The 15,045-nt window shown below is 38.8% G+C and overlaps 2 pseudogenes; one reads left to right on the top strand and one right to left on the bottom strand.

Moving 5' to 3' along the window:
* Nucleotides 1–9,262: 9,262 nt before the first annotated feature.
* Nucleotides 9,263–9,798, top strand: LOC109437246 (ubiquitin-ribosomal protein eL40 fusion protein pseudogene; annotated as a pseudogene).
* Nucleotides 9,799–10,092: 294 nt separating this feature from the next.
* LOC109437247 (geminin pseudogene) lies at nt 10,093–11,086 on the bottom strand (annotated as a pseudogene).
* Between the last annotated feature and the right edge of the window lie 3,959 nt (nt 11,087–15,045).

Genomic DNA, 15,045 nt, shown 5'->3' with positions numbered 1-15,045 from the left:
TAGGGAAATCTTCATTCTTAGAATTGAAAGGACCTGTGCTGGTTCCATGCTTCTCAAACTTTAATGTATATGCAAATCACTTGGGGAGCTTGTTAAACTTTGATTCTGATATAGTAGCTCTGAGGTGGGGCCCAAGAATTTCCATTTCGAACAAGCTGTCAGGTGATGCTGGTGCTGCTGGCCCAGGAACCACATTTCCAGGATCAAGAGGACAGTGGATCTAGAGCAATATACAGGATCTGCATTTTGAACAGGGGAACTAGAAGGCAGGAATTGCTAGAACCAGAGCCCCAGGGGAGGTGTCTCAGTTCCCCTCTCCATTTGGGCAGATGGAGAGCCTGGGTCTCTCATGTTGTTGGGGACCCCAGAATTAAGAGCTGGGGCAGAGTATAGTGGGTTTGGCCTTCCCTGGGTTGGGGGGCATCAAGGGAAATGAGGGAAGCATGTGTATTAGGGTAATTAACCTTAGCTGCCACAGATACAAAACCCAAAATCTCAGTGGAAGTACTTGCCTGGCCTCCCTGTTGTAGGCATGCACATACACCAAAACACAATTTGAAAACCATCATTGGATGAATAGAAAAAAGTCTGGAGTGATACACATCAGAATATTAAAGATGATAGAGAATGAAGATATAGCTGGTTTTGTTTTCTTTTTGTTTATCTTTATCTTCTGGTTTTCATGTAGTAAAAAACAATACTTGCATACTTTTTCAAAAGCTTAAAAATATATACATGTATATATATATATATATGAAATCACTTTTACAATAAGGAAAAAAGCTTGCCAAAATAAAAAGAAACCTAATAATATCCTGCATTTTTTGCTTAAATAATAATATCTAACACTTATCAAGTACTTACTATATGCCAGTTACTGTCCTTAGTGTTTTACAAATATTATCTCATTTATTACTTAAGCAATCCTGAGGTGGATACTGTAATTTTTTCCCCATTTTGCACTGTGGCAATTGAGGCACAGAGAAGGTAAGCGACTTACATAATTTTAAGGTAAGTGGCAAAGCCAGAATTTGAACTCAGGCACGGATGGCTCCAGAGCCTGTGCTCTTAAGCATTACTTTATATTACCTCCATTAGAGTATGTACATAGCATCCTTTTTAGGCCTCAAAGTCTCTCCTACCCTAAAAACAAACGCAAATTATCCTTTCTCTGCTTCTTCCTCAAGCCATGTTCCTATCTTCCCCTTTTCTTTTTTCTGCCAAACCTCTCAAAAGTGTGGTCTATGCCTGCTGCCTGCAGTTGCCTTTACCCTCCTCTTCACTCCACAGGCCAAGCAATATGCCTTCTGCTTTTACATCTTCACAGAAGATACTTTTTTTTTTCCATTTATTTTTTAAATTTATTGGGGTGACAATTGTTAGTAAAATTACATAGATTTCAGGTGTACAATTCTGTATTACATCATCTATAAATCCCATTGTGTGTTTACCACCCAGAGTCAGTTCTCCTTCCATCACCGTATATTTGATCCTCCTTACCCTCATCTCCCACCCCCCACCCCCCTTACCCTCTGGTAACCACTAAACTATTGTCTGTGTCTATGAGTTTCTGTTTCTCATTTGTTTGTCTTGTTCTTTTGTTGTTTTTGGTTTATACACCACATATCAGTGAAATCACATGGTTCTCTGCTTTTTCTGTCTGACTTATTTCGCTTAGCATTACACTCTCAAGATCCATCCATGTTGTCACAAATGTTCCTATATCATCTTTTCTTACCGCCAAATAGTATTCCATTGTGTATATATACCACAACTTCTTTATCCATTCATCTATCGAAGGGCATTTTGGTTGTTTCCATGTCTTGGCCACCGTAAAGAAAGCTGCAATGAACATTGGAGCACACGTGTCTTTATGTATAAATGTTTTCAGATTTTTTGGGTAGATACCCAGGAGAGGGATTCCTGGGTCATATGGTAATTCTATTCGTAATTTTTTGAGGAACCTCCACACTGCCTTCCATAACAGCTGCACCAGTCTGCATTCCCACCAACAGTGTATGAGGGTTCCTTTTTCTCCACAGCCTCTCCAACACTTGTTACTATTTGTCTTGTTGATGATAGCCATTCTGACTGGGGTGAGGTGATATCTCATAGTGGTTTTTATTTGCATTTCTCTGATAATTAGTGATGTTGAACATTTTTTCATATGTCTATTTGCCATTTGTATGTCCTCTTTGGAGAAATGTCTCTCCAGGTCCTCTGCCCATGTTTCAATTGGGTTGTTTGTTTTTTTGTTGTTGAGTTGCATGAGTTCCTTGTATATTTTGCATATTAGCCCCTTATCGGAGGCACTGTTTGCAAAAATCTTCTCCCATTCAGTTGGTTGCCTCTTTATTTTGTTGATGGTTTCTTTTGCTGTGCAGAAGCTTTTAAGTTTCATATAGTCCCATTCGTTTATTTTAGCTTTTACTTCCATTGCCTTTGGAATCAAATTTATAAAATGCTCTTTGAACCCAAGGCCCATAAGTTTAGTACCTGTTTTAGAAGATACTTTTTGACAGTAACCATGATATCCTAATCACCAAAACTTTTCTCAGAAAGATAATTCCACAACTCTGTGAACTGGAACCACAACGAAGTCATTAACTGTAAACTCAGCTGTGTAGAAACCCTTCTAAGTGTCCCTAGTCAGTGCCTTCTACCCTTCTCTTTATACTCAGGAGATGGCCTTGCCTCCTAGTTCCGTGAGAATGGCAAGGGCATCATCAAGTCAGAATCTCTCAATCTCCTTTCCACCTAGTCCCCCGCACAAACTTACCTTTCCTTTCCCCTTCTCTTTAGTCTCAGTGTCAGTGTTTCCCTTCTGGCAATAAATGAATCCCTCCACCTGTGCTCTGGAATCAAATTCCTCCCCCTCCTTAGAGATGTGGCTCTATCCATCATCCCCCCTCTCTCTCCTATACCTTCAACCTCCATCTACCCAACCCTGACCTATTCCTGAGTGGATAACTACAATAAACTTTTCATTGGTCTCCCCACCTTCATCCAATCAATATTCCACACTGCAACCAGAATGATCTTATTAAAACACAAATCTGACCATGTTACATTTCTTCAGTTTGCTCCTCACCATACAGCAGCTCATGTAACAGGGAATGTAATGATACATTCTCCCTAAAACTTCACTGCCAGAGGGCTGGACCTCTTTAGCCTAGGATTTCTCTCTCCCCTGCCCCACCCCCCGATCCCTCGCCCATCATTTAGATATACCTTGAGGAGCAGTTGGAAGGAACTGGTGGTTGTTTTCTCTGCCAGGTGGCTGCAGGGTTTTGAGTCATTATTGTGCAGTTATTCACTGTATGTGGGGACAAGACTCCAGAGCATTAGGACAGCAGGCTGTAGGGCAATAGGATTTCTCTCTCTTTTTTTTTTTAAAACAAATTTTTTAAGTAAACTTTTTTTTTTTTTTTTACGAGGGTACAGCTCACAGTGCCCCATGCGGGGATCGAACCAGTAACCTTGGTGTTATCAGCACCATGCTCTAACCAACTGAGCTAACCAGCCACCCCTCTCTCTGCTTTTTGAACCTCTATTACACTGTAAGCCTCCCCTGAAGTCAATGAACATTTGTTAGTACCTACTGAGTTCCCCGCTCTGTGACTGGTATGATGTAGAAGTTATAGAGAACTTGCTGGTCTGAATCCTGGCATTAAGAAGCTGTGTATCTCCCATTTACAAAGTATTTTCCATGTGTCAGCCACTATCCTAGGTTATTTACACCCATTATGTCATTTAGTCCTCTATCATTGCCACCATTTTATAGATGAGGAAAATGAGGCTTGCCAAAGGTTCACACAAGTAGAACATAGAACATCCAGGTTTCAAATCCAAATCTGCCACCTGCAACGCCCCCTTTTTTTATGGTACTGCTTGCAACCTGTTTGGGAAGATAAGTTTGATGTTCTTGATATGAAGCCAGCATATTGGCGCAGTATATGATCAGGTGGTAATTTGTGTTACAGGTAAAGACAAATTGATGGATACAAAGAGTCTAGGATTAAAGTTCAATAAACTATGGAGCTAATTTTGATTTTACCACTAATTAGGTATGTCCCCTTAAATATATTACCCTCTTTGGGTGTCAGTCTCACCATTTATAAAATAAGGAGACTGAAGCAAAGCAAATGGCTTTTAAACAAAAGGAAAGATGATTAATCTCACTGATAAAATGCAAATGAAGCTAAAAGAAATACAATTTTCATCTCTCATTGGAAAAGATAAAAAAAAATTGTTTATTTTGTTGACAAGAGTATGGTGAAACATGCACCCTTATAAATTATTGGCAGTAGTATAAATGGGCACAACTTTGATGAAGGATAATGTGGCACTATCTATCAAAATTTAGAATGCTTATTTCATTTGTCCCAGAACATTTCACTTCTAGGAGTTTATCTTACAGATACACTCACATTGTCCACAAAAATGTATGTACAAGGATATTCACTTGAATGTTGATTGCAGTAGCAGAAGGCTAAATGCTTCCTTGTTTTCTATGGCCATTAACGGAGAACTGATTAAGTACTATAATGGCATCAAGGCAATCCACTATAGGGTCTCCAGGAGGGAATTCCCGCCCCTTCTCAGGAATTTTTTTTCACTTTCCTGTTCCCGAATCCAGAGAAAAGTTGGTTGGGAAATTGGGAAAATTGGCTCCTTGAACCCAGGTGGTTGGTAGTATCGCCCATCACTTTGTGGAAACGGTTCATCATGGAGAACAGAAAACAGTTTATATCTCGGGATTCGGAAATGGGAAAGTGAAAAAAAATTCCTGAGAACAGGCGGGAATTCCCGCCTGGAAACCCTAATCCACTATATACATAATTATACATGGTCACTATAGAAAAGTTAGAAAAATACAGAAAAAATATAGAAGATAAAGATAAAAACCTACAGCTCACAGAAAAACACTCAACATTTTGACTCATTTAACTCTTATTTTTTCTATTCGTATGTATGTATGTATATATGTATGATATATTTATATATTTTAGATCATAGTGTAATACAATTCCGTATTCTTCTTTTCCCTTTAAATTGTCCTCAGAGAAAGTCTCTATGTCATTTAAAATATTCAACAACCTTATTTTATTTTTAAGATTTTATTAAAAATATAGCTAACATGCAATATTATACTAGTTTCAGGGGTACACCATAGTTATCCAACATTTATATGCCTAAAGAAGTGATCACCGTAAGTCCAGCAACCATCTTACACCATACCACGTTATCACTTTATCATTGATTATATTCCCTATGCTGTACATTATATCCCTATGACTTACTTGTTTTATACCTGATGATTTGGACATCTTATTCCCCTTTACCTTTCCTCCCCCTTTATGAACTTCCCAATTACAGTTGACATTCAATATTATTTTATGTTAATTTCAGGTATACAGCATAGTGGTTAGACATTTATATAATTTAAGAAGTGATCCCCCTGACCATTATAGTACTCCTCTGGCACTAAACATAGTTAATACCATATCGTTGACTATATTCCCTAAGTTTTAATTTACATCCCCATGACTATTTCGTAACTACCAATTTACACTTCTTAATCCCTTTACCTTTTTCACCCTGTCCTCCAACCCCCTCCCATCTATTACCCCAACATATCTAGTACTCATTTGACACAATACATAGTTATTACAATATTATTGACTATATTCTATTTGTATGCCCTACATCCCCATGACTACTGTGTAACAACCAATTTGTACTTCTTAATCCTTTCCCCTATTTCACCTACACACCCAACATCCCTCCCATTTGGCAACCATTGGAATGTTTTCTGTATCTATGAGTTTGTTTCTGTTTTGTTTATTTTATTCTTTAGATTCCACATATAAGTGAAATCTCATTGCATCTGTCTTTCTCTGTCTGACACTCCACTCAGCACAATACCCTCCAGGTCCACCCACACCGCTGCAGATGGCAGGAACCCATTCCTTTCCATGGCCAGGCAATATTCCATTGTATATACCACCTCCTCTTTATCCATTCTTCATAAACAGAAAACCAGGCTGCCTCCATATCTTGACCACTGTAAACAGTGCTACACCAAACATATAGCTGCACACGTCCCCTCGAAGTAGTGTTTTGAGTTTCTTTAGATAAAGACCCAGAAGTGGGATTACTGGGTCCTTCTTTGTCTCTTGTTACAGCCTCTGTTTTAAAGTCCATTTTGTCTGGTGTAAGTATTACTACCCCATCTTTTTTTTCCCATTTTTATGAAATATCTTTTTCCATCCTTTTACTTTCTTTCTGTGTGTGTCTTTTAATCTGGAGTGAGTCTCTTGTAGGCAGTATATGTAAGGGTTTTGCTTTCTTATCCATTCAGCCCTTTTGATTGGAGCATTTAATCCATTTACAATGAAAGTAATTGTTGATAGATATATAGCTATTGCCGTTTTATTATTCATAATTTTGATCTTTTTTCCTCCCGTCTTAAATAATTCCTTCTAACATTCCTTGTGGTACTGGTTCGGTTGTGATGAACTCCTTTAGCTTTTTCTTGTTTGGGAAGCTATTTATCTGTCCTTTGATTATAAATGATAGCCTTGCTGGATAGAGTATGCTTGTATGTAGGTCCTTGCTTTTCATCACATTGAATATTTTGTACCAAGCCCTTCTGGCCAGCAAAGTTTCTGTTGAGAAATCAATTGACAGTCTTATGGGAACTCCCTTGTAGGTAACTAACTGCTTTTCTCTTGCTGCTTTTAAGATTCTGTCTTTGTCTTTAACTTTGCCATTTTAATTATAATGTGTCTTGGTGTGGGCCTGTTTGGGTTCATCTTGTTTGGGACTCTCTGTGCTTCCTGTACTTGTATGTCTATTTCCTTCGCCAGGTTAGAAAAGTTTTCAGTCATTATTTCTTCAAATAGGTTCTCAATGTCATGCTTTCTCTCTTCTCCTTCTGATGTGAATGTTGTTATTCTTGATGTTGTCCTAGAGGTCTCTTAAACTATCATCAATATTATGAATTCTTTTTTTATTATTTTCCAATTGGATGTTTTCTGCTACCTTGTCTTCCAAATTGCTGAATTGATCCTCTGCTTCATCTAGTCTGCTGTTAATTCCTTCCAGTATTATTCCTCATTTCAGTTATTATACTCTTCACTTCTGACTGGTTCTTTTTTATGCTTTTTATGTCCTTTTTTTTATGCTTGCTATCTCTTTGTTGAAGTTTTCACTAAGTTCCTTGAGATTCCTTATAACCATTGTTTTGAACTCTGTCTCTGGTAGGTTGTTTACCTCAATTTTGTTTAGTTCTTTTCCTGGAGTTTTCTCCTGTTTTTAAATTTGGGATGTATTTCTTTATTTCCTAATTTTGGCTGCCTCTTTGTGTCTTTCCTATGTATTTGGTAGATCTACTATGTCTCCCCGTCTTGGCTGGGTCACCCTATGTTGTAGGTGTCCTGTGGGGTCCAGTGGCACAGTCTTCCTGGTCACCTGCTCCACGTGGCCCAGGAGTGTCCCTTGTGTGGCTTATGTGGGTCTTCCTGATATAGTTGAGCCTGGGTTGTCATTGGCATGTCAGCAGGTGGGATTGATCCTCAGTCTGATTGGCTGTGGGGTTTGGCCATGTCCACAGCTTACAGGTTGTTGTGCAGGAGGCTTACCCCACAGAGCGGGATTCACCGAGCAGACTCTGGTGCCTGTTGAGACTGCCCTTTGTGTGTGCCACTTGGTGGGCCTAATTGGGTTGTGCTCTGCTGTGGTCTGAAGCCAACCTCCAAGTGTGTTGCTTCTGGGGCCTCTTCGTAAGGGATCCAGTGCAAGCCCGGATCACCCACTGTCAGTAGCCTGCCAGGGATTACCTTGTAGGAGATATAAAGTGATTAATCTGTGGTTGTTTGCTGCCTGTGCTAAACCTGGAGGCACATGGGAGAGGCCACACTACAAACCAAGGATGTCTGCCACCAGTACTGGGCCTGAGATAGCTCTGCAAAAAGTCAGGACACCTTGTGGTCTGTTGCCAACTTCCAGCTCCCTTAAGGTTCAGCCACTGAGAAAGCCTCGTGCAATATGCAAATTGGGTAAGGCAGGGTTTCAGGGAGTCCCTAAAGTGGGAAGAGTTGTGCTCACCAGATTAATGTAGATTCTGGTTTGGTGCCAGTGCTGATCCTGGACCTCTCAGCAAAAGTCTCAGAACACACAAAGACCAGTCACCGCCCACCTGGGGCCTGCAGTCTCCAATAGTTTTCCAAGAAAGAGTGCAATTCGGGTGGGGCTGGCTTCTCACTGAGAGTGCTTTTGACATTGGGGGAGTTGGGTTGGGGGGGGTCCCAGTAGAGCTCAGCAGACCAATTCCGATTCACATTTGGCTTTGTTGGGGAGGACTCAACACAGGAAATATGGTGCCTACCTTCTAGCTGCACAGGAGTAGGACCCCACACAGCGAAAATGGTGACTGTCCTCCAACCCAGTCACACATCTCAGTTTCCCCTCTTTATACCTCCAATGCACCCCTAGTCACCGTCCCTCTGCTGGAGCCCAGGGTGAGTTCCTGAGAGTGAGTAAGTCTGTGTGTGGGCCCTTTAAGAGAACGTCTGGATTTCCTGCAGCCTTCCATCCACCAAGATGGTTGGAATCCCCACTGTTTTTCATAGCCAGATGTTGTGGAGTCTTCTCTTCCTAGTACCAGTACTCCTGGCTGGGGAGCCTGGTGTCAGCAGGGGTCGCACACTCCTCCCCGGGGGAACCTCTGTGGCTGAAGTATCCCCCCTGATTCTCAACCAGCACACAGAGGTTTGGGGCCTGTTCCGTCTCTGCCCCTCCTACCAGTCTTGACATGGCTTCTTCTTTATATCCTTAGTTATAAAACTTCAGGTCAGCTAGTTATAAAACTTGAGGTGGTTCTCCAGTTTGTCTGTTCTATAATTTAGTTGTAATTTTAATGTATTCACCCAAGGAAGCAGGCACAGTGTTTATCTACTCAGTGTTTATCTTATATATCTCTCTCAATAACCTCATTTTAAATGGACTGCATAATAAGTGATCATAGTGATGTACCATAACTTAAAGCCATTCTTCTACTGTTGAAAAATTATTTTTTTCTTTCTTTTCCTTCCTTCCTTCCTTCCTTCCTTCCTTCCTTCCTTCCTTCCTTCCTTTTTTTGTTTTATATATAATGCTGCAAGAAGCATCTTTGTGTATATATCTTTGTGTTATTTGTTTAATTAAAATTTATTTGGGTGACAATGGTTAGTAAAATTAGATAGGTTTCAAGTTTAAAATTCTGTAATATGCTCTTTCTTTTCAACGAGGTGGCAGAGCAGCCTCCCCAGCAGACATAGAGATGCAGATCTTTGTGAAAACCCTGACGGGCAAGACCATCACACTCGAGGTCAAGCCCAGTGACACTATTGAAAATGTCAAAGCCAAAATCCAAGACAAGGAGGGCATCCCACCTGACCAGCAACATCTGATTTTTGCGGGCAAACAGCTGGAGGATGGCCGCACTCTCTCAGACTATAACATCCAGAAAGAGTCCACTCTGCACTTGGTGCTTTGTCTGCGGGGTGGTATCATTGAGCCTTCCCTCCGCCAGCTTGCCCAGAAGTACAACTGTGACAAGATGATCTGCCGCAAGTGTTATGCTCACCTGCATCCTCGTGCTGTCAACTGCCGCAAGAAGAAGTGTGGCCACACCAACAACCTACGCCCCAGGAAGAAGGTCAAATAAGGGCCTTCCACCACCTCGGCTCACAGGGTGACCTCCTGCCCAAACCCCTTGGCCCTGGGGCTTCAATAAAGTTTCCCTTTCGTTGACTGGAGCAATGAAAAAAAAATTCTGTAATACATCATCTATATGTCACATTGTGTGTTTACCACCCAGGGTCAGTTCTCCTTCCATTATTAGAAGTGGACTTATTGGGTCAAAAAGTATAAACATTTTTAAAGATCTTGATTTATATTATCAAGTTGCATCATCAGTATTCTCCCACTAGGAGTATATGATTGAGCCTGGTTCTCTGCACCCTCATTGGTTTTGAGTATTATTATATTTTTTGAAAACTTTGTTAATTTGTTAAGAAAAAATATATTTCTTTGCTTGCACTTTATTACTTTTGAAGTCAAAATATGTTGCTTATGTGTTTTACAAGTTGTGTATCTTCTTTTGCAAGTTGTCTATGTTCCTTGCCCATATTCTATTCTAGGCTTCTAGGCTTGATGTTTTTTTTTTTTTTTTACATAGTATTTGTATTTTATTGCAATAATAGGGTCCCAGGAGTCAAACAAGAAAATTTGATTTCAAGTTTGCATAAGTTATGTGCTCTGCTACAAAGAACTATAATGGAGGTAAACCTTGGCAGTGTAATTTCTCAAGAGTTAAGTATCAATGAATTTCATGTACATGGTTTTGCATCTGTGGAGGAAGATACAATTTCTTCAGCACATGTACCAATTTCCAAGTCTTCCACTTCAGAATCCTCACCAGCTTCTCCTTCAGAATCAAATTCCTGACTATCCGGTGATTTGAAGTTATCCAGAGGTTCACCTTTCAGTCTCTACAACCTCTGCCATATACTGGACATGTTCTGCTACTTCTGCCAATTCTTCATTCTCCTTTTTTAGGCGGGCAATTTCAGTGTCCTTTTGTTCAATTTCTTTATGAAGTTTCTCATTTTCCTTCAGTGCTTCATAGAGTGCCTTCCTCCATTTTTGTGCCATTTCTTTCCAATATTGAGAGGATGGATTTTCTGTAATCATAAGATCAAATGCTTCTTGGGTAACTCCTTCAGGATTTTTATTTTCACTATGTTCTGGGACAATAGCAACTCCAGAGCTTGAAGTCTTAGATGTTAACTGGTCATTCCAATGTTTCGTTTTGGACAAGCTTTTAACCAACTCATTTTCTCTTCCCACAAAAGATCCAGTGGCAGAAGGCTGAATCATCTTCAGAGTTCTTCTTGGAATAGGACTATTCTTTACATTCTCTGGAATTCCTTGTTTCTGCTTCATACTGGGATTCATTATACACCTACTCAGCTCTCGCCCAGACGACTCGATGTTTTTATTATATATCTGTATGGGTCTTATATTCAGTATGTTAAGGATAATAACTTTTAAAATATTGTAGCAAATGTTTCCCCAGGGTTTTTTTACTTTTTAAATTTAATACTTTTAAAATATTTAAGTGTTTACACAATTCTTGATATTTTCTTAATAGTTTCATCCTTGACTATGTTTAGAAGTTCTTCAAGAACTAGAGAAATTCGGATATGTTGAAAAGACAAGGCTATGTGGAGGAGTTGGGATCAAGTATTCAGAGAAAGGACATAGCTTTCAGAGAGGGAGGAACATTCTCTGAAAGAAGAGGAAAGGAAAAATGAGTCTAAAGCCTGTTTGAAATAAATTGAAGGAGAACTAAATAATGGTAAGACAGTCCATGTTCAGGGATTGGAAGACTTAATATTGTTAAGATGGCAAATACTCCACAAGTTCATCTTCAGATTCAACACAATCTCTATCAAAATCCCAGATGGCTTCTTTGTAAAATTGACAAACTGGTCCTAAAATTCATGTGGCATTACAAGAGACCCCGAATAGCTAAAACAGTCTTGAAAAAGAAGAACAAAGTTGGAGAATTCCCACATCCTGATTTTAAAACTTACTACAAATCTATAGTAATCATGACTGTGTGGTAGTAGCATAAAGATAGACATATAGATCAATGAATAGAATTAGGAATGCAGAATTAAACCCACACGTATATGGTCAATTGATTATCAACAAGAGTGCCAAGACTATTCAGTGGGAAAAGAATAATCTTCAACAAATGCTTTCAAGACATCTGGGCAAAAGAATGAAGTTGGATCTCTACCTCACATCATATACTTGTGTCCATAATAAAGAAATCTTATAACTCAATAATAAAAAGTCATAACCCAATTTAAAAATGGACAAAGAATCTGAATAGACATTTCTCCAAAGAAGATGTACAAATGCCCATGAAGTACATGAAAAGATGCTCAACATCATTAGTCTTTGGGAAAATTCAAATAAAAACTACAGATAGATACCACTTCACACCCCACAGAATGGCTACAATAAAAAGATGGAAAATAACAAGTGATAATGAGGATGTACAGAAATTGGAACACTCATATATTGCTGCTGGGAATGTAAAATGGTACAGCTTCTTTGAAAAAGTGTTTGGCAGTGTCTCAAATGGTTAACCATAAAAGTACCATATAACCCAGCAATTCTACTCCTAGGTATACACCCAAGAGAAATGAAAACATGTTTTCACATAAAGACTTGTACTCAAATATTCATAGCAACATTATTCATAATAGCTCTGAAGTGGAAACAACCCAAATGCCCGTCAACTGATGACTAGATAAACAAAATATGGTATATCCATACAATACAATATTATACAGACATAAAAAGAAATGCAGTATTGACACATACTACAATATAGAACAACCTTCAAAACATTGTGCTACATGAAGGAAGCCAATCACAAAAGACCACACATTGTATGAGTCCATTTACATAAAATGTCCAGGACAGGAAGTTCTATAGAGACAAAGTAGATTAGGAGTCACTAGGGGCTTGGAGGAGAAATATGGGGAGCTATGGCTTAATGGTTTCAGAATTTTTGTTTGGGGTGATGAAAAATTTTGCAAGTAGATAGTGTCAATGGTAGCACAATATTGTGAATATAATTAATGCCCCAATTGTACTCTTAAAAACAGTTAAAATGGCAAATTTTGTTATATATAGTTTACTACAATAAAAAAAATCAAAAGATATTTTCTTTAAAAGAAAAAAGCAACACTAAGCAATATTAACAAAATGATTTATAGGAAGCCACTGCTCGATGGCTTGGGTCTTAGTAAAATGTGAGAAAGTTTTCATCAACAGAGAGAGACCAGAGAGTGCCTGATCCAGAACAGGCTGAAGCTGAGAGCTGGAGACAAATGAAGATTTGTAATGTTACAAATCTCACATGAACTAATGCAGTGTTTACCATATATTTTCGTGATAAGAATTACTTGGAGACTTGTTATGTACAGATCAGTGATTCTCAAAGTGTGGTTTAAGGACTTGTGGGGTCAGTGAGGTCCTTTCTTTTCTAATTACAGATCTGGGAGAGGCCAGATTTTTCTCCCTATACCTCAACCAAAAGAACATATAGCAACAAATTGAATGCAGAAGCAAATATAAGAATCCAGCTGTCTTCTATTAAGGCAAACATCAAAGAGGGTTTGGAAAAATGTAAAAGTATACCACTCACTAAATTTTTGGCAATATAGTTATTTTTCATAAAAATGTGATTTATATTAATTTTAATGGGTTTATTGTTATTTTAAATGAATCATTAGATAATAAAATATCTTAATTCTAATTTCTAGTACAGTAAGTACCAATAGCTATAATCCACATAAACAAAAGCTCTTTGAGCTCCTCAATAATTTTGAAGAGTATAAGGTTCCTCAGTTCAAAAAGTTTGAGAAACATTGCTATAGATAACCAAGCCTCTCAGATGGAAATTCTGATTTAGGAAGTCCCACTAGAGCCCAAGAGTCTGTATTTTTAGATAATTAAACCAGGTGCTTACCAGAGAAGTTTGATTAACACTGAGCCAGTATAAAGGTGTTTAGAATGTTAGGGATTTTTATGAGTTATGGTGAATGCCAGAGAGAATAAAAACTAAATGAATAAAATGGCCATCAAGCAGAAAATGGCTGGTCCATTGAGGTTGACAAGACTATATTTGTAGTGGAGCCATTTGAGGACACAATTTTTTACAAATTTATTGGGGTGATAATTGTTAGTAAAATTACCTAGATTTCAGGTGTACAATTCTGTATTACATCATCTATAAATCCCATTGTGTGTTCACCACCCAGAGTCAGTTCTCCTTCCATCACCATATATTTGATCCCCCTTACCCTCATCTCCCACCCTCCTCCCCCCTTACCCTCTGGTAACCACTAAACTATTGTCTGTGTCTATGAGTTTTTGTTTCTCATTTGTTTGTCTTGTTCTTTTTTTTTTTTTTTTTTTTTTTGGTTTATATACCACATATCAGTGAAATCAAATGGTTCTCTGCTTTTTGTGTCTGACTTATTTTGCTCAGCATTATACTCTCAAAATCCATCCATGTTGTCAAAAATGTTCCTATATCATCTTTTCTTACCGCCGAATAGTATTCCATTGTGTATATATACCACAACTTCTTTATCCATTCATCTATCGAAGGGCATTGTGGTTGTTTCCATGTCTTGGCCACCGTAAACAAAGCTGCAATGAACATTGGAGCACACGTGTCTTTATGTATAAATGTTTTCAGATTTTTTGGGTAGATACCCAGGAGAGGGATTGTTGGGTCATATGGCAATTCTATTTGTAATTTTTCGAGGAGCCTCCATACTGCCTTCCATAACGGCTGCACCAGTCTGCATTCCCACCAACAGTGTATGAGGGTTCCTTTTTCTCCACAGCCTCTCCAACATTTGTTACTATTTGTCTTGTTGATGATCGCCATTCTGACTGGGGTGAGGTGATATCTCATTGTGGTTTTGATTTGCATTTCTCTGATGATTAGTGATGTTGAGCATTTTTTCATATGTCTATTTGCCATTTGTATGTCCTCTTTGGAGAAATATCTCTTCAGGTCCTCTGCCCACTTTTCAATTGGGTTGTTTGTTTTTTGGTTTTTGAGTTGCATGAGTTCCTTGTATATTTTAGATATTAGCCCCTTATCAGAGGCACTGCTTGCAAAAATCTTCTCTCATTCAGTTGGTTGCCTCTTTATTTTGTCGATGGTTTCTTTTGCTGTGCAGAAATGAGGACCCAATTTTCATAGCTTTACCTAGCAATGTTAGCAATCCATGAGCAGAAGCAGAGAAAGTGGGCACTTTAAACTGTAGTTGGATGGGCTTTGGGTGGAGACTGTTATCCTGTGCGAGATATATACATGACATTCAGATTACACACTGAGGAGGTTATGCCCTGGGTTTATATTGGAGGAGAGTTCAAGGGATATTGTGTATGGGTACA

This window comes from Rhinolophus sinicus, chromosome 18 (genome assembly GCF_057876585.1).
Source record: "Rhinolophus sinicus isolate RSI-liver-muscle chromosome 18, RSI-T2T, whole genome shotgun sequence".
Classification (NCBI taxonomy): Eukaryota; Metazoa; Chordata; class Mammalia; order Chiroptera; family Rhinolophidae; genus Rhinolophus; species Rhinolophus sinicus.
The sequence above is the reverse complement of the archived record's forward strand: the minus strand, read 5'-3'. Positions and strand labels throughout refer to the sequence as shown.